A 19918-nucleotide genomic window follows, 5' to 3' on the forward strand; every position below is an offset into this window, starting at 1 on the left:
CAATGAAAGATTGGCTAAATAGACTCATATATATATATATATATATATATATATATATATATATATATATATATATATTCATACATATATACACATTGGAATTTGAAAGGGCTGTTGAAAGTCATGTTTTAGAAAATAGTTATTGGATTGGGGAAATAGAAAATGGATTGGTGACTGAACTGGATGACTGTAGTGGTTTTTATTTTCTTTTGTACAATTATCTGTGTTTTTTGAATTTTGAAAATGAACAAGAATTATTTATAACCACACACAAAGATATCACTGGAGAAATAAATAATGTATTTTAATATACATTTTAATCAATGTATTTTATAATATAATATATAAGAAATAAATTTTAGTAATGTCTTAAGTGGATTTTGCAAGCTTCTCACGTCAAGTGATTCAAAACACATAAAAGTTTGGAATCCTTCCTTGAAAAACTTGTGAAGAGCCTGTCTTTTTTCTAAATTAGTTTTTTATTGTTTCCCTGTGGAAGCACTGTTGAGATGTGCAAGTCCAGAATCCTAAGGTCCGTGAACCAAGTCTGGTCAACTGCCAGAGATGTAATATTCTGTGTACATGTGACAATGTTTCAGCAAAAAAAGAAATTGAATCGTAACATTCCACTGTCCTTACAAAGACATGGAACAGTGACAGAGAAGGAAGTTACCCTGTGCAGGGATGCAGTTAAGGTTTATTTGGCTACATCCCACACTAGTCTCTGTCTGCAGACAGTTGAAGACATCTCACAGATCAAAGACAAGATCATGTCATAGACACAGCTTGAGCCACAGCATTTCAGTGAAGTTTCACCTGTCTTCACACCTCAGCATTAAGAAAATTTCTCTCCCAATTGACATTCATTTGACAATGAAGCCAAATAATTCAAGCAGAAAATGTCCTAGATTTAATTTCAGCAGTGTTCCAGACTGCTGAATCATTAAGGTGACAAAGGATGTTACATTTTTATCATTTCCTGTATAAACTTTTTCTGGACATGCCATTCAAAATATCTAAAAATACTGAAATCAATTTTTAATTTTCATAGTATATCCAAATATGGGTTCATTATTAAAATGCATATTGTCATAGATCTCATATGTTCCTTCTTATGAGGCTATGAATCCCTTGCTTTCTCAGCACCGGGATCATTAATTAATCACTCAAATATTCATTTTTTGCTTTCATTTCCCTTAGAAACATCGCTGTGGACTTATAATATGGATGTCTACAATCTTAACACAGTGACTCAGTTCATTCTCAGAGAGCTCTCTGACCTCCCTGAGGTGTGCTATCCACTCTTCATGGCCTTTATCACCGTCTATCAGATAACTTTGCTGGGAAACAGGGTCATCCTCATGACCACAGTGACTGAGAGAAAGCTTCAAACTCCCATGTTTTAACTGTTGGCAAATTTGTCCCTGCTAGACATATTTTATCCATCAGCCACTGTCCCCAAGATGGTCAAGAATCTCTTTACTGAAGATCATAGCATTTCCTTTGTTGGGTTGCTTTGACGCTCTATTTCCTGGTGGCCCTAACTGGGACTGAAGTTTTCTTGCTGGTTGTGATGACTTATGCCTGGTATATGGCCATATGCTTCCCTCTGTGTTATTCCCTCATCATGACCAAGGGTCTCTGTGTGCAGCTGTTGTTAGGGACCTGGGTAACTGGGTTTCTCAAGTGCTTTCTCCACACAAAGTCTAATTTTAGTCTGTTTTTCTGCAAGTCCAATCAAGTAAACTAGTACTACTGTGGTATCCCACCTGTGGTGGCCCTGTGCTATTCATCCAGCTACATGCCAGAAATGCTTGTTTTAGTGGTAGAGGTATTTTTGATGTTGGTTCTTTTCTCATCACTTTGATCTCCTACATATACATTCTGTCCACAATCCTGAAGACCCAGTCAGTGGAAGGGAAACATAAAGCTTTCTCCACCTGTGCTTCCCATCTTCTTGTAGTCTTCTTGTTAAATTTCTTTTTCCATTCCAAAATTTACACTTCCTCCTCTCCTCCCACTTCCCTACTCTCCCTCTTCCCTTCCCCTCCCTGCTTGAGAGAGGACAGGGAACCCTGCCCTGTGGGAAGTCCAAGGCCCTCCCCTCTACATCCAGGCCTAGAAAGGTGTGCATCCAAAAAGGTTCCAAAAAGCCAGTACATGCAGTAGAAACAGGTCCCAGTGCCATTATCAATGGCTTCTCAGTCCTCCCCCATTGGCAGCCACATTCAGAGAGTCCTGTTTGATCACATGCTCATTCAGACCCAGTCCTGCTGGCTTTGGTGAGCTCCCATTAGAACAGGCACACTGTCTCAGTGGGTGGACAACCCCTTACGGTCCTGATTTCCTAGCTCATCTTCTCCCTCCTTCTGCTCTTCAGCTGGACCTTGGGAGCTCAGTCCATTGCTCTGATGAGGGTCTCTGGCTCTATCTCCATCCATCGCTGGACAGAGATTCAAGGGTGATATTCGAGATAATCATCACTGTGATAGTAGGGCAAGGACAGTTCAGGCACCCTCTCCTCTGGTGCTCAAGGACTTCGCTAGGACATCCCCGTGGACACCTGGAATCCCCCCTAGAGCCAAGGCTCTTGCCAACCCTAAGATGGCTCCCTTAATGTGGATATCTTCTTCCCTGCTCCTATATCTGCCATTCCTCCAACTCCACCCTCCCACTCCCCCAAGCTCTCGCCAGTCTTTCCCAACTCAGTCTGCTTTGGGGCTGAGGGCCTGGGGAGAATTTCTTAAGGTTCATTGTGTTAATTAGGCCTCCACATAATCACTCTTTTACCTCGCTCTCTCATTCACAACCCAACCCAGTCCTTCCTGTTCCATTATTCCCCATTCTTCCTCCACACAGACAGGACTCTAGCTCGCCTCACTTGAATTCTCTACCCTCATTGATTCCCTACCAGTTTCATGACCTCCATGGCTATTCTAAATTAAGTACATACTGAATACCAACTTCAAGGCTAACATTTCCATATTAGAGAGGTCATGTGACATTTGTCTTTCTAGGTTTGGATTACCTCACTCAGATTGGACAGTTCCAACTCTACAGAGATTTACCACTAATTTCATTTTTCCTTACAGATAAGAACTCTTCCATCGTTTAAATATAACACATTTATCAGATCTATTCATGAATTGATGGGTACATAAACTGTTTCTTTTTCTGAGCTATTGTGACTAGAGCAGCACTGATCATGGATGTGCAAGCATCTCTGCAGTAGAGGGTCCCTTGGACACGTGCACAAGTGTGGAACAGCTGAGTTAAATGATAGTTTTATTTCTAGCTTTTTAAGGAACACCCACACTGAATTCCATATAGCTTTACCATATACTCTGTAATATGCAATCTACAGATTTCTTATAATTCCCATCATTACAGATTTGAATCAGTGTCTTTAAATCCACAAGTACACTTTTTAAATAAAACTGGATGCCCCAGAATTTGATGCATATATGTCTAGGATATAATGTCTTCTTGTTTAACTGTTCTCTGATTAGAATGGAGAGTATCTCATCACGCCTGCTGATTATTTATAGTTTGTAGTCTGTACTGTTAGATACTAATATAAAATTGCTGTCTTGCCTCCTGTACCCAATTGAGTGGCCTAATTTTGTACATCCTTTTGTACTAATTAAGTTTCTATCTTCAAAACTAAAATAGGTTTCCTGTAGATAAGAAGTAGATGGATTTTATTTCTTGATTCATACTGTCATCCTGTATCTTATAATTAGTTCATTGAGGTCATTGGTATTTAAAATAATTATTGAAATGTGTTTATTAATTGCAGCCATCCTGATGTTGGTTGTTGTGTGTGTTCTCAGTGGTACACCATGTTTTAACTATTATGGCTTTATTTTTTTTATTTCTTTCCACAGCCTTTTGGATGTGCTCAGTTGTTCATCAACTTGAATATTGCTTTCTGTACTTTCTGTAGGTTTGGTTTGCTGTCTCATGTAGTGTTAAAAGTTTTTCTTTCTCCTTTAATAGCGACAGAAAAATTTTTCTGTGTATACTACTCTAGGTCGACCATCATAGTAGCCTTTAAGGACTTCAAATGTATTGTTCAATTTTCTTCTGACTTTGAAAGTGTTCATTGAGAAATCAGCATTAATTCTGAAGGATTTTGCTGTATTTGTAGCTTCAGTTTTTTCTCTTGTAGTTTTCGGTACACTTTATTTGTTCTGTGTACTTAATGCTCTAACTATCATGTACTCTGAGGATTTTCTTTTATGACCTTATTGATTATGTGTTCTTTGTGATTTTTGTATCCATAATGTGTGTTTGCTTTATTTGGAGAAGTTCTTTTCTACATTTTTGCTGAAGATCTGGTCTATGCTTTAGACTTGGGATTTGTCTCTCTTCTTTATGCACATAATTTCAAGGTTAAATTATTTTACTCATGGTGTTTTATATTTTCTGTCTATTCTTTTACTTTTTAAAAATTCCCTCATTATTTGTTCATTTGATCCAGATCCTTTACTTCACATTAAGTCCTGATAATCTCTCTTTTTCTATATTCATTCTTTTTGAAAGGCTTGCCTTATAGTTTTCTTTTTGTGTTATTGAGTTTTTCAATTTCATCTTTATAGTATACATATATGATATCATTTTCAGTTTCATCTCTATATAGCCTGAGTCAAGTACAATATTTCTATCTCCTCTTTGAATTCTGTTCTTAAGCCCTAGATTGCTTTTGTCATTTTCATCAAACTTATTTTTGTATCTTTCTTTGATATCACCCAGGCATTTACTCTCCTTATGTTCTTTCTCCTTAATTTACTTGTTCTATGAATTTCTGTATCTTTGTCCCAAATAAGTGGCTTTTGGATGAAGAAGAATGAGTTGTCAAAAGCTGGAGGTAATGAAAAATCCTAGAAGAGATTTTTCAGTGTTTTAAAACCAATAGATTATGCTTGGGAAGCGCATGTCAGACATGAGGTTCTGAATTTGAGACATAACATGGAATGGCAATTTTAAGCATTACTATCTAAACGTGAAGGTATTTACAATATTATGATTTGTTGTTTTTGAATGTGCATATTCTCTATAGAATTGTCCTAAAAAGGAAAAGAGTAAATGATGACATTAAAGAAAAAAATCTTTTTTTCCTGTTTCTTTGTGCTTTCTTATATTATTTGAAGTCTCTGATATCATTTATGATTGTTCTTTTAAGTTCTGGGTTATGAGGTTCATCTAGATAATTTTCGTTGGCAACCATTTCTATAGGATTCGTTGATTTTAGAGAGAAGATACTGGTCTAGTTTTCGATTGTTGGTATTTTATGATAATGTCTAAGTATCTAGCAGGTTCAGGTAGAAAAAAGGTTGTGTGGGCAGGCCAAGCCTATAGGTTGGACATGACTTGGGGTAAAGAAATCAGGTAGACATATGGCACCTGACTGATGTACAGGATGTGCTTCTTGTATGCCTGTGTAAATAGACTGGATGTTGTGTTAAAGGAGCCTCTTGTTGGGGGAAATATAGGGGATGTTTAGGCAGAAGCTTTGAAACTATCTTGAAACAGAGAGTAGAGGCCAGATTTGATTGGGACACTAGATGTCCAGACTATTATCCCACAGGTGGGGAGAAGACATGAACGGGACATTTGAACAACGTAACAGGTATTTTTTTTTTTGTTAATATATGATTCAGGCAGGTCTAGCCCACTGTGGGAAGGGCTACCACTGAGCTGATGGTCCTGGGCTGTATAAAAAGAAACAAGTTGAGGAAACCATGAGGAACAAGCCACTAAGCAGCATTTCTCGAGGGTCACTGCTTTAGGTCCTGCCTACAGGTTCCTGTCTATACTTGGTGTCTTGGATTCTCTTGATGATGATTACAAACTGTAAGATGAAATAAATGTCTTTTTTCTCTAGATTGGTTTTATAGTGTTTATCACAGCAACAGAAAGCAAGTGAACATATCAATCACGATTTCATCAGGCAAGAGGATGAAGTACCAAACACATCTACCTGCATTATTTTTTTGACTTTTATATTTTTTTGTTAGTTTTCAGAATTGCATACAATTAAACATGACCACATCCACTCCCATTAATCCTACCAAGATGATCTCCTATGTGCTTTGTATGTATTCTTCCTAACTTCAATATTTTGTTTTTTATAATACAAATAATCATGTCTATATGTGACTGGGTATGGGGCCATTTCATGGAGCATGGAGCATGCCAAAAGTCACATACTCAAAATGAATGATTCTGCATCCTCCAACAACTACCAGTATCTCCTCAGTACTGAGTGCTATCTAGAAACTATTTGTTCCATCTACAATAGGATTTTGGCTTTCTGGATCTTGTGTAGGTCTGTGAAGAGAACCACAGCTGCTGTAAGGTCATGATTTTTACAGCTGTGTCATGTACACAAGACAGCACCTTGTAATACTCTTCCCTGTAACATTTGCTCTGCTTTCTCCTTCTTGCTGTTAATGGAAACTTGTTGGTAGTGGTGGGTTTAAGATAATTGTACTGTTTAGGATTGAGAATTCAGGCTTTTATGCTTAATACGTTGAGAACTTTTTCTTTGACTTCTGTTCACTGCAAAATAAGCTTTTGTGATTAAGGTTAACATCAGCATAGCTCTATTGGTATGCACATATAAACTATGAAGGCAACTTGATGGAATGACCATTTACAAGATAGCATTACCATGTACTGCCTTGAATCAAACATGAAACTCCATTCTGAGAAGCAAGTATTCAATCTAATTAGAAAGTGGTTAATTACTGTATAATAGGCTTGTAAATATTGTATCACCAGATGTAGCTTACTTCAGATACTAGGTCTAAAGTATCTCAAATAATAAGTATTTCAGATACTAGATCTAAAGTTGGGTAAGACCATTGATGTCTTTTCTCCACAAATCAGCACCTCTTATCATTATGAAATCTAGGTAGTAGGGAAGAAGTTTGGTGGTTGATTTGAGACTGATTTCTTGATGTCATTTAGCTAAAGCTCGTAGTATTTTCAGAAGTATCATCTTATCATGGGTATAGTGGCTAAAGAACATGGCAGGTTAAGTAAAATTAAGAATGTGTTGAAAATTCTCTTCAAGGTCCACTGCTTTGTTCATTTCAAAGTTAATGATAGTATTCATAGCATTTATATACTTAGGAATATGTAGTAATGCACATATGTAACAAAATATGTATATATAACATAATACATATATATCGTACATATATATATAATAATTAATGTTAAAAGAGGGCATTGAGTTGAATGGGTTCAATAAGAGATATATGGGTATATGGGGCATTTTGGAGAGAAGACAGAGAAAGGGGAGATGATAAAATTAGATGAGCCACCTGAAATCTAATCCCAAGTGTTCAGACCTAACCACCCCTTCACACAGGCAATAGTTATCAGAAGCAGTATGACAGTATATATCTAGATCTAGATCTATATAGCATATGCATGTATAAGATACATTACATATTTTATATATTTCATTTATATGTACTTAAATAAGTAGCAATAATAATTAGAGATGAGTGCTGCAGGAGTACCTTCCGCTGCTTCAGCCAATAGTGGCTGAAGCATGAGCCCACGGTGCTGCAGGAGCGCCTTCCGCTCCGTCAGGCAATAGCCACTGAAATACCAGCCCACTGGGGCATAGTATATTTCTATTTTAAAAAGAGCCGAGCAGGTCTCGGCTCGGGCCTCTTGGTTCCGGCGCTTGGTTCTGGCTCCTGCTCCCGGCTCCTGCTCCAGCTACTAGGCTCCCTTCCTGATGGTTTATGGTGTATGTACGTTTTACCCCCCAAAATAAATACCCCTTTAAAACCTAACTGGTGTGGGATTGATTTGCCATTAGATGAGGTCATGAATTTTATTATTATTATTATTACTTAAAAATATCAATTCAAATTCCCACCTCCTCTCCCCCTCCCACTACCTCCCCAAACCTTCCCACCCATCCCCCTCCAATCCTAAGAGAGGACAAGGCACTCAGCCCTTTGGCAAGTCCACGGCCCTCTCTACTACATCTAGGTTGAGCAAAATATACATCCAAACCAAAGAGAATATTACATCAGGTAGAGACAAATCCCAGGGCCGCTGTCTGCCCCAAATGTGAACCACATTCAGAGGGAATAGTTTGATCCCATGCTCCTTCACTAGCAGTCCAGTTGGAGTTGGTAAGCTTTCATTAGCTCAGGCAAACTGTCTCAGTGGGTAAACCTCTCATGATCTTGACATCCTTGCTCATATTTGCACTGCTTTCACTCTTCGCCTGGACCTTGGGAGCTAAGTCCAGTGTTCCGATGTGGTGTTTTGCCTCTGTATCCTTTCTCTCATTTCTGTCCTTCATCCATCTTGACTATACCATTCCCTCAAGTTCTCGTTAACCTCCCTCCCTTTCTCCCCATCTTTCTACCCCTTCCCCCATGCTCCCAAATTTTTGTCTGTTTCCAATTTCCAGTAGGGTCTATATATGTTTTTCTTTGGGTTCACCTTAAAACTTAGCTTCTCTAGGATCATGAACTAGAGGCACAGTGTCCTTTGCTTATGGCTATATCTTTTAGAGATCTGTCTTTTGTCTGTTGTGGGGTTGGTGAAGATTTTTTCCCATTCAGTAGGCTACCTTTTTGTCTTATTGACTGTGTCCTTTTCTCTACAGAAGCATCTCAGTTTCAGGAGTTCCTACTTATTTATTGTTGCTCTTAGAGTCTGTGCTACTGGAGTTATATTTAGGAAGTGGTCTCCTGTGCCCATGCATTGAACATTACTTCCCACTTTCTCCTCTATCAGATTCAGTGTGGTCAGAGTTATATTGAGGTCTTTAATCCTGTTGGACTTGAGTTTTGTGTGGATCTATTTTCATTCTTCTGCAGCTTGACATCCCATTATGGCAGAACCATTTGTTGAAATGCTTTCCTTTTCCCATTGTATCATATTAGCTACTTTGTCAAAAATCAGGTGGTCTTAGGTGTTTGGATTAATATCTGGGTTCTCAGTTTGATTTCATTGGTCAACATTTCTGTTTTTGTGCCAACACCAAGTTGTTTTCATTACTGTAGCTCTTTAATAGATCTTGATGTCAGGGATAGTAATGGCAGTTCCTTTATTATTCAGTATTGTTTTGGCTATCCTGGGTTTTTTGTTTTTCCATATGAAGTTGATTATTGTTTTCTGAAGGTCTATGAAGTATTTTTTTTTGGATTTTGATGGGGATTGCATTGAATCTATAGACTGTCTTTGGTAGAATTGCTGTTCTTACTATGTTGATTTTTCCTATCCAAGAGTATAGGAGATCTTTCCATTTTCTGGTATCTTCTTTCTTCAAAGGCACAAAGTTCTTGTCAAATAGGTCTTTCATGTCCTTTGCTGGGGTTACCCCAAGATATTTTATGTGACTTGTCATTATTGTGAAAGGTGATGTTTCTCTGATTTCCCTCGCAGTTTCTTTATCCTTTGTGTATAGGAGGGCTACTGATTTTTTTAGTTGATCTTGTATCCTGTCACTTCACTGAAGGTATTTACCAGTTGTAGGAGTTCTCTGGTAGAGTTTTTGGAGTCACTTATATACACTATCATATCATCTGCAAATAACGAGGTTTAATTTCTTTTTTCCAATTTGAATCCCCTTGATCTACTTATGTTGTCTTATTGCTATTGCTAAAACTTCAAGAACTATGTTGAAGAGATATTTAAAGAACAGACAGCCTTGCCTTGTTCCTAATTTTAGTGGAATGGCTTTGAATTTCTCTTCATTTAATTTGATGATAGCTGTTGGCTTGCTATATATTGCTTTTATTATATTTAGATGTGATCCTTGTATCTCTAATCTCTCCCAGACCTTTATCATGAAGGGGTGCTGAATTGTGTCAAATGCTTTTTCCACATCTAATGAAATGATCACATGGTCTTTTTTCTTTCAGTTTATTTATATGATGGATTACATTGATAGATTTTCTTATGTTGAACCAGCCCTGAATCTCTGGGCTGAAGCCTACTTGATCATAATGGATGATTTTTTTTGATGTGTTCATGCATTTGGTTTGCCAGTATTTTATTGAGAATTTTTGCATTGATGTTCATGATTGAGATTGGTCTGTAATTCTCTTTCTTGGTAGAGTTTTTGTGCAGTTTTGGTATCAGGGTAACTGTAGTTTGATAAAAAGAGTTTGGCAATGAACCTTCTCTTTCTATTATATGGAAAACTTTTGAGGAATACAGGTATTAATTAGCTCTTCTTGAAAGTTATGGTAGAATGCTGTACTAAAACCACCCGACCCTTTGCTTCTTTTGGTTTAGAAGTTTTTGGTGACAGCTTCTATCTTCTCGCAGCTTATAGTTCTATTTAAATTGCTCACCTCGTCTTGACTTAATTTTGGTAGATGGTATCTATCTAACAAGTTGTCCATTTCTTTTATATGTTCCAATATTGTGGAGTACAGGTTTTTTGTGGTAGGCCCTAATGATTCTCTGAATTTCCTCAGTGTCCACTGTTATATCCCCCTTTTTATTTCTGATTTTGTTAATTTGAGTGTTCTCTCTTTCCCTTTTGATGAGTTTGGATAACGGTTTGTCAACCTTGTTGAATTTCACAAAGAACCAGCTCTTTGTTTCCTTGATTCTTTGTATGGTTTTCTGTGTTTCTGTTTTGTTGATTTCAGCTCTCAAATTGATTATTTCCTCTCTTCTACTCCTCCTAGGTGAGTCTGATTCTTTTTTCTAGAGCTTTCAGGCATGCTGTTAAGTCTCTCGTGTGAGCTCTCTCCATTTTCTTTATGTGGGCACTTAGTGCTATGAATTTTTCTCTTAGCACTGCTTTCTTTCATTGTGTCCAATAGGTTTGGATATGTTGTGCCTTCATTTTCATTGGATTCAAGGAAGGTTCTAATTTCTTTCTTTAGTTCTTCCTTGACCCAGGGATGGTTCAGTAGTTGACTCTTCAGTTTCCATGAGTTTGTAAGCATTCTGGGAGTAGTATTGCTGTTGAATTCTAACTTTACTCCATGGTGATCTGAGAAGACACAGTGGATTACTCCAATTTTTTGTATCTGTGGATGTTTGCTTTGTTACCAAGAAGGTGATCAATTTTAGAACAGGTTCCATGAGGTGCTGAGAAGGAATATACTCTTTTGTTTGGGTGGAATGTTCTAAAGATGTCTGTTAATTTCATTTGATTCATTACATCTGTTAGTTCTCTTATTTCTCTGTTAAGTTTCTGTCTGTTTGACCTGTCTACTGTTGAGAGAAGAGTGTTTAAATCTCTATTATTAGTGTGTGGGCTTTGACGTGCGATTTAAGTTTTAGGAAAGTTTCACTTACATATGTGGTTGCTCTTTAATGAGGGGCATAGATATTCAGGATTGAGACTTCATCTTGATGAATTGTTCCTGCTATGAGTATAAAGCGTCCTTCTCTATCTCTTTTGATTGATTTTGTTTGAGATCAATTTTGTTAGATATTAGGATAGCCACACACGCATATTTCCTAAGTCCATTTGATTGGAAAATCCTTTACCACCCTTTACTCCGATGCAGTGTCTGTCTTTGAGGTTGAGGTGTGTTTCTTGTTCCAGTGAAAGGATGGGGACACCCGAGGCAGAGGAAAGCCACTGCATCTCTCTTGGTACTCCTGAGCCCTGGAGGCAGAAGTGCCCATCCTGGGCTGAGGATGGCTCTATGCTCAGCACACACAGCCCCAGGGGAATCCTCTCCTCTTTAGAGTTCTGCACCCAAAGGACCAGAGAGGCTCCTCCTTAGCTCCTCCCAGGGTAAGGCCACCTGCTTCCCAAAGGCAAGGAATCCTAAGATGTGGTCGTGGCTGCCATGCCAGTCCCCCTGATGTCACTGGAGTCTTTGGTGCCTATGGTGAGTGACTTCAGGGCAGTCTCCCAGGAGATTAAGGTGCCTGGAATGGTGAGGGAGGAAGAGGCACCACCACTGCTCACAGAATAGGAGCATCAGCCACCTTTCTTCTACAGCATAGCTGAAGTATCTGGCTGAAGAGTGCAGCTAGGCTGACTTCTTCTCCTTCCAGGTTCTGCTGTCCATGCACTAGCAGCTGTGACTGGTAAACTCACAGCTGGAGCCCTGTCTGTGGGTCTTCCCTGAAGAGCCCTCTGGCATGTGAACAGTGCTCTTCCGGGGTACCCCCAAGAAGACCAAGAAGGAGATCAATGCTCTGTGTGACCAGCTCTAGGTCTACCTCGGCCAGGGCCTGGACAGTGCAGTTGAAAGATCATTTCCCAGGTGCTCTTCACCAACACCTACAGGGATTGAAAGGCAGGGAGATTGTCTTAGGGCTTAGGCATAGGGATTGGGGCATTTTTGCTGGAAGACTAATCACTCACCACTTTTTCCTTTGGTTCAGTTGGTGCGTGCATCTCAAGGGGCGATCCTTCTTTTGATTCATTCAGGTGGTGTTATGTATACAGTATTCTATGGCCTAACAGGGATAATGTACATGAATTGTATATTTGTGTGCTCATGTGCTGCTGTGTATATATACATGTGTGTGTAAGTAAAATGAAATTGAAAAGCTTAAGAATCTCTCAATAGGTAGCTTTCTTTCCTTTCCTAGGTTGCTTCTCCAGAAGTCATGACATACACTAGGCATGGACCAATAATTACATATAATTTTTTTTTTGATTTTTGAGACAGGGTTTCTCTGTAGTTTTTGGTGTCTGTCCTGGAACTAGCTCTTGTAGACCAGGCTGGCATCGAACTCACAGGGATCCGCCTGCCTCTGCCTCCTGAGTGCTGGGATTAGAGGTGTGCGCCACCACCGCCCGGCTCATATAATTTATTTGAAAGTGTAACTACACATCTAGATAAAAAGTTTTCCCTTCATGTAAAAACAGTGACAAAGTATAGAAAAAATATAGACATTATATGAATAGTGTAGAAGGTATTAAAAGTTATTTTACACAGTTATAGTAATGAAATACTCATGATAGTGTCAAAATAGACATGTTAATTAAAGAATTTGAATGAAAGTCCCAGACACAAATCCACAACCTATGAACACCTGATATTTTATAAAGAAACCAGAAATATGCAATACAAAAGAGAATTATCTTTAACAAATGGCGCCATTCTAACTGGATTCTATGTGTAGAAGAAAGGAGATAGCTCCATATTTGTCAGCCCGAACAAACCTCCATTCCAAGTAACTCAAAAGCCTCACCTAAATCCATTTTTACTGAACTAGACAGAAGGGAAACTAGGGAATAGCCTGGAATGAATTGACAGAGGAGACTACTTCTTAAACAAAACACTGATAGTGCAGGCACTAAGATCAACAATTGATAAATGGGACCTCACAAAACCAAAATTCTTCTGGAAAGCAGAGAACACTGGCAATAGGATAAAGCAGCAGTTGACAGATTGGAAAAGGATTCTCCCTAACTCCACATCTAATAGAGGGCTCACATCACAAATATCTAAACACTGGAAGTCCATGTGATAATCTGTGACCCGTGCTGCTGCCAGATTTTAGGAGCAAGGGATATTCTTTTGCAGACCCTTTATTAAGAATGAGAGAATTGAAGGCTGCTATGACAACCTCTCCTCACAAACAAACAAATCAATTTAAAACCAGTCCAGACAGGGAACTGATGAGGAAAATTTTTGAAAATTTGATAAAGTTTCTGAAGTATATAGATCTTCATAAATGATGGGTTTCCCTGTGGGGCAGGGGGCTGGGAATAAACTTAGCAATCTTTAAGGATCTGGACACTGTGAGTTTGACCATATTCCAATGAGTATATGGGAGACACAAATTCAGATTGGTGTATTTTTTTTCTCCTTTTTATATTTTTTTTGAAAGGGGAAAAGGATAGAAGGGTAAGCCTGGGAGGAATGGGAAGAGTGTGCTCAGTGTACATTGTATGAAATTCCCAAGTAATTAACCAACTTATTGTATTGAGACAAAAAGAACTCAAGAAATTAGACATCAACAAATCAATTAATTCACTTAAACTGGGTTACAGATATAAACATAATTCTCCACAGAGAAATCTTGAATGACTGAGAAAAGCCAAAAAAATGTTCAACATTTTTAGCAATTAGGGAAACGTAAAATAAAAACTAGTTTGAGATTCTATTGAACATCTGTCAAAATGACTAAGATCAATAGCACAAGTGACAGCTCATGCTGGTTAGGATGTAGAGCATGGGGAACATTTTTCCATTGCTTGTGGGCTTTAAAACTTGTATAACCAATATGGAAATCAGTATGGATGTGCAGGCTTTGTTGACTCCTCATGGAGGCCTTACCCTTTCTGGGGAGTAGATATGGTCATGTGCATTGAGGTAGGGAGAACAGGAGAAGCCAGCCATTGGCTCTTGAGGTCCCACCGTTCATGGCTAGGCTGAGGTCTCACACTCTGAGGTTGTAAAGAGTCCAACCTGCCCCAGGAGCTCTGCGCATGCGTACTTAGGCGACTGCAGGCAACTGTTGAGAAGACAGTTGGCAGAGCAGGAATTATGGTCTCTGATCCCAGACACCTGCAGTTCAGTTTGCTGTCATCTGCCCTGTCTGCCACTCAGTGGGGTCAGTGCTGTATGAGGAGCCTGCATGATGAGAAAACCACCTCTTTTTTCCGTCTCGGAGGCAGCCACTGGTGAGCCATGTTTCCCCCATGGGAAAGCAATAAACTTCACCCAGAAAGACTTCAGGAAAATGTGGCTCAGTTTTCCTAACAGTAAGACTCCACTGACATCTGGTTAAAATTAGATTTAGAAATGCTAGGGCCCAGCCGAACATTCACGTCCAGCCAATGTCTCCTCACACCTAGGTTTACAGTAAATCTGACAGCCAGTATTTCCAAAATGCAGCCGTTTGCACTGAAAACAGTGCATGTATTCTTTCTTTTAGATGGGAAGTCGGCAGGTATGTACAGGTTCTGTCTGCCAGGCTGCGTAAATTGGTGCCATTGCATTTCTCCTTTTCATTCCTTCTTTTTAGTGAATTTGACTTCTTTTCCAATTTGTTTCCCCTTCATGTCTTTTTGTTGTCTTATCGCTCCAGTTAGAACTTTAATTACTATATGCATAGATATGGAGAGTGGACTACCTTGTCTTGTGCCCGATTTCAATTGGACCACTTTGAGTTTCTCTCCATTAAATTTGATTTTGGCTGTTGTGTTGCTATATGTTGCCTTTATTATGTTTAGTTATGTCTTTGTATCCTTCCTTGCTCTCTCCAAGACTTCTATCATGAAGGGGTGTTGAGTTCTGTGGAAGGCTTTTTTTAGCCTCTAAATGTGATGATCATGTGTTTTTTTTTTTTCTTTCGGTTTGTTCACATGGTGGTCATGGTAGATGATATTTCTGATACGTTCTTGGACTCAGTTTGTCAGTATTTTCCTGAGTATTTTGGCATCAGTGTTCATGAGTGATATTGATCTGTAATTGTTCTTAATAGTGTCTTTTTGTAGTTTTTGTAGCAGGGTAGCTGTAGCCTCATAAAAAGAGTTTGGCAGTGTTCCTTCTGTTTATATTGTATGGAACCACTTAAGGAATTTTGCTATTAGTTCTTCTGTGAAAATTTTGTAGAATTATGAGCTGAAACCATCTGGTCCCGTTTTTGTCTTTACTTTTTTACAGGGGGTGGGGGGGAGGGAGTTGGGAGACTTTTAATGACTGTGCCTATTTCTCTAGTGGTTATATTTCTATTTATTTTGCTTATCTGGTCTTGATTCAATTTTGGTATGAGATATTTACCAGAAAAATTTTCCATTACCTTTAAGTTTTCCAATTTTTTTGAAGTACAGGTATTTGATATATGACCTAATAATTCACTGGGTTTCCTCCATGTCTGTTTTATGTCCTCCTTTTCATTTTTCATTTTTTAATTTGGATATTCTTTCTGAAGTTTGGTTAGTTTGGAAAGACATTTTTCAATTTTGTGGGTTTCTTGAAGTATCAACTCTTTGTCTCATTGATTCTTTGTACTGTTTTCTTTGTTTCTTTTTTGTTAATCTTATCTTTCAATTTAATTATTTCCTGTCATCTAATCCTCCTGGGTGAGTTGTTATAGAGCTTACAGCCGTTCTGTTAACTTTCTGATCTTGGATTTTTCCAGCTTCTTTATGTAGGTATTTAGTGCTATGAACTTTGCTCTTAAGTTGTGTCCCATAACTTTGGATATCTTGTGTGGTCATTTTCATTGAATCGTATAAAGTTTTAATTTCTTCCTTTGTTTCTTCCTTGACCCATTGGTGATTCAGATGAATATTACTCAATATTCATATGTTTGTGGGTTTAGGAAATTAATGTTGGTATTGAATGCTATCTTCTATTCATGATTATCCCTTAAAATACATGGGATTATTCAATTATTTTTGGTATCTGTTGAGATTTTCTTTTTTATTGAGAATATGGTCAATTTTGAGAAAATTTCATGGGGTGTAGAGAAGAAAAGACGGTATACTCTTATATGTTTGGATACAATATTCTATGGATGTTGGTTAAGTCCATTTGAGTCATAACATCCGTTAGATCCCTTATTTCTCTGATAAGTTTCTGTCTGTCAGACCTATCCAGTGGTGAGAGTGGAGTGTTGAGGTCACCCACTATTAGTGTGTATGGCTTAAAATGTGATGTAAGCCTTAGAAGTGTTTCTTTTACATATGAAGGTGCCCTTGTATTTGGCACATACATGTTGAGTATTGAGATTTCTTTCTTGATGGATTTTTCCTGTGACTAACATTAAATATCTTTCTTTTTCTCTTTTGATTCATTTTAGTTTGAAGTGTATCTTGTTAGATATTTGGATAGCTACACCATCTTGTTTCTTAGGTCCATTTGACTTGAAAATTTTCTCAACCCTTTATTCTGAGATGATGTCTGTCTTTGAGGTTGAGGTATGCTTCTGGTATGCAGCAGAAGGATAAACTCTGTTCTTGTATTCAATCTGTTAGTCTGAGTCTTTTTATAAGTGACTTGAGACCATTTATATTAAGGGATATTAATGACCAGTGATTGCTAGTTCCTGCTATTTTACTTTTTGTTGTTAGTGATATTATTGTTTTTGCTTTTCTTTATTTGGGATTTACTGCTATGAGATCATCTATTTTCTGTGATTTTGTGAATGTAATTGACTTCCTTGGGTTGAAATTTTCCTTCTAGTACTTTCCATTAAATCTGTTCATGTCATGGAAAGTCTTTCCTCTGTCTATGGTAAAAGAAAGTTTTACATAATAATCAAAACAATATACTTTGCAGCTCTTAGTATTCTTTCTTTATTCTGCATGTATATTGTTTTGATTATTATGTAGCAAAAGGACTTTTTGTTGTTCATCCCCCTCCCCCCCCACAAAAACCCATCATTTGTGAAGATCTATATACTTCAGCATCTTTACACCAAGCAGAATTTGTGTTTCCCATATACTTATTGGCTCATGGTCAAACTCAGAGTGGCCAGATCCTTAAAGATTGCTAAGTCCATCCCCACCTCCTTCCCCGACATGAAAGCCCATCATTTGTGAAGATCTATATACTTCAGCATCTTTATCACAATTTTTAGGACTCTCTTCAATGGCTCCCTGTCTCAACCCTTTTAATTTTGATTTGTGTCTTTTGGGGGGAGAGGTTGCCAGAGCAAGCTTCAATGTCTCTCATTCTCAGTCATGGGTCTGCAAAAGAAGATTCCTTGCCTAGAACAACTGGAGGCAGCATGGACTTGCTGTCCTTATATATATGGGATGCAAGCCCTCTATTAGATGTGGAGTTAGGGAAAATCATTTTTCAGTCTGTAAGCAGATGTTTTGTCCTATTGGCAGTGTTCTCTGCTTTCCAGGAGATTTTCAGTTTTGTAAGATCCAGCTTATTAATTGTTGACCTTCGGGCCTACACTATCAGTGTTTTGTTTAGAAAATAGTCTCCTGTGTCAGTGCATTCAAGGCTATTCCCTAGTTTGTCTTCTGTCAGGTTCAGTACTTATGGTTTTTTATAAGGCTTTTGAATCACTTAGGCTGTAGTTTTGTTCAGTCTGACAAATGTGGAACTATCTCCTTTCTTCTATACACAGACATGCAGTTAGACTGGCACCATTTGCTAAAGAAGATTTCTGTTTTTCATTGTATATTTCTGGCTTCTTTATAAAATATCAGGTGTTCATAGGTATGTGAATTTATATCTGGGTCTTTGATTCAAATCAAAATTGATTAATATGTTTATTTTTGACAATATCACAAGGGTTTTATTACTATAGATATAGAATATAACTTCTAATACCTTCTACAAAATTCATATAATGCCTATATTTTTTCTATATTGTGTCACTATTTTTACCTGAAGAGAAAATGTTTTTATGTTGATGTGTAGTTACTCTTTCAAAAAGTTTTATGTAATTATTGGTCAATGCATGGTGTGTGTCATGACTTCTGGAGCAGCAACCTAGGAGAGAATGCTGCCTATGGAGATTCTTAAGCCTTTCAATATAATTTGAGTTACTGTGAACTATATATATATATATATATATATATATATATATATATATATACATATATATATATATATATACATACATACACACACATTATCAATGTTAGGCCATAGAAAACTCTATAGGTAGCACCACCTGAATGAATCAGAAGTAGAATAGCCCCTATAGGCACAAGCACCACCTGAAACAAAGGAAGAAGAGGTAAGTGATTAGTCTCTCCAAAATGCCCCAATCCCTAAGCCCCAAGCCCTAAGACACTCTCCCTGCCTGTCTCTCCCTGTAGGTCTCAGTGAAGAGCACCTGGGAAAGGATCTTCCAACTGCACTTGTCCAGGCCGTGACCCAGGTAGACCTGGAGCTGGTAACATAGAGGATCGATTTTCTGCTTGGTCATTATGGAGGTGCCCAGAAACAGCACCATGCACATGCCACAGGGCTCTTTGGGAAAGACCATCAGACATGGTTCCAGCTGTGAGTTTGCCAAGCACAGCTGCTGGTGCACAGACAGCAGAATCTGAAAGGAGAGGAGCCCATCCCAGCTGCACTCTTCAGCAGGAAACTGCATATTTGCAGTGGAAGGAAGGCTGAGGTGGCTAATAGTTGGTGAGCAGTGATGGTGTCTCTATCTCCCTCACCAATTCCAGTACCTCAATCTCCTGGGAGACCGCCCAGCAGGCACTCACCACCAGAACAAAGGACACCTGGGGTGCCAGCCTGGCTGACAGGGCAGCCACAGCTGCATCTTAGGCTTCTTTGCCTCTGAAAAGCAGGCTGGCCTTGTCCTGCATAGGGCTATGGAGGGGACTCTCTGGTCCTTTGCATATGGGACACCTGAGAGGAGAGGACTTCCCCTGGGGCTGTGTGCTCTGAGAGGAGAGTCATCCTTGGCCCTGGCTTGACTCTCCTGCGGCCAGGAGCTCCTGAGCACCATGGTAGAGGCAACAGCTTCCACCTGTCTCAGGATTCTCCATCTCTTCCAGGGCATCACTCCTCTGCCTCTAGGCCATCCCACTGTGGCAGGTTACTGCAAACATGCCTTCAGTCTCCATCCAGGCAACAATGAACACGGACTCCAGCTTCCTGTGCTCTTTGAATACATGGGGCCGCATGTCACCCAGTCAGACTGGAGTATTTCCTCCAGCACGAAGAACCTCACTATACCCCACCCTATCCACTCCCTAGAAAGGGCAAGGCCTCCCATGAGGAATCAACAAAGCCTGGTACATCCATATTGATTTAAAAATTAGATGTGCAAGTTTTAACTCCCACAAGCAGTGGAGGAATGTTCTCCTTGCTCTACATCCTCACCCTTCTACACTTTTCACCCCCCCAAAAAAAAAAATACACCAAACTGATTTGTGTTCCTCATAAACTCATTGAAACATGGTCACATCACAGTGGCCAGATCCTTAAGGATTGCTAAGTCCTTTCCCAGCCCCCTGGTCCCCAGGAAAACCCATCATTTGTGAAGATCTATATACTTCAGC

General features: G+C 38.8%; 1 pseudogene; it reads left to right on the forward strand.

Moving 5' to 3' along the window:
- The first annotated feature begins 1211 nt into the window (after positions 1 to 1211).
- LOC148121224 (olfactory receptor 5V1-like) lies at positions 1212 to 18801 on the forward strand (annotated as a pseudogene).
- The last annotated feature ends 1117 nt before the right edge of the window (positions 18802 to 19918 follow it).

Source organism: Myodes glareolus, chromosome 8, assembly GCF_982192425.1.
Source record: "Myodes glareolus chromosome 8, mMyoGla1.1, whole genome shotgun sequence".
Taxonomy (NCBI): Eukaryota; Metazoa; Chordata; class Mammalia; order Rodentia; family Cricetidae; genus Myodes; species Myodes glareolus.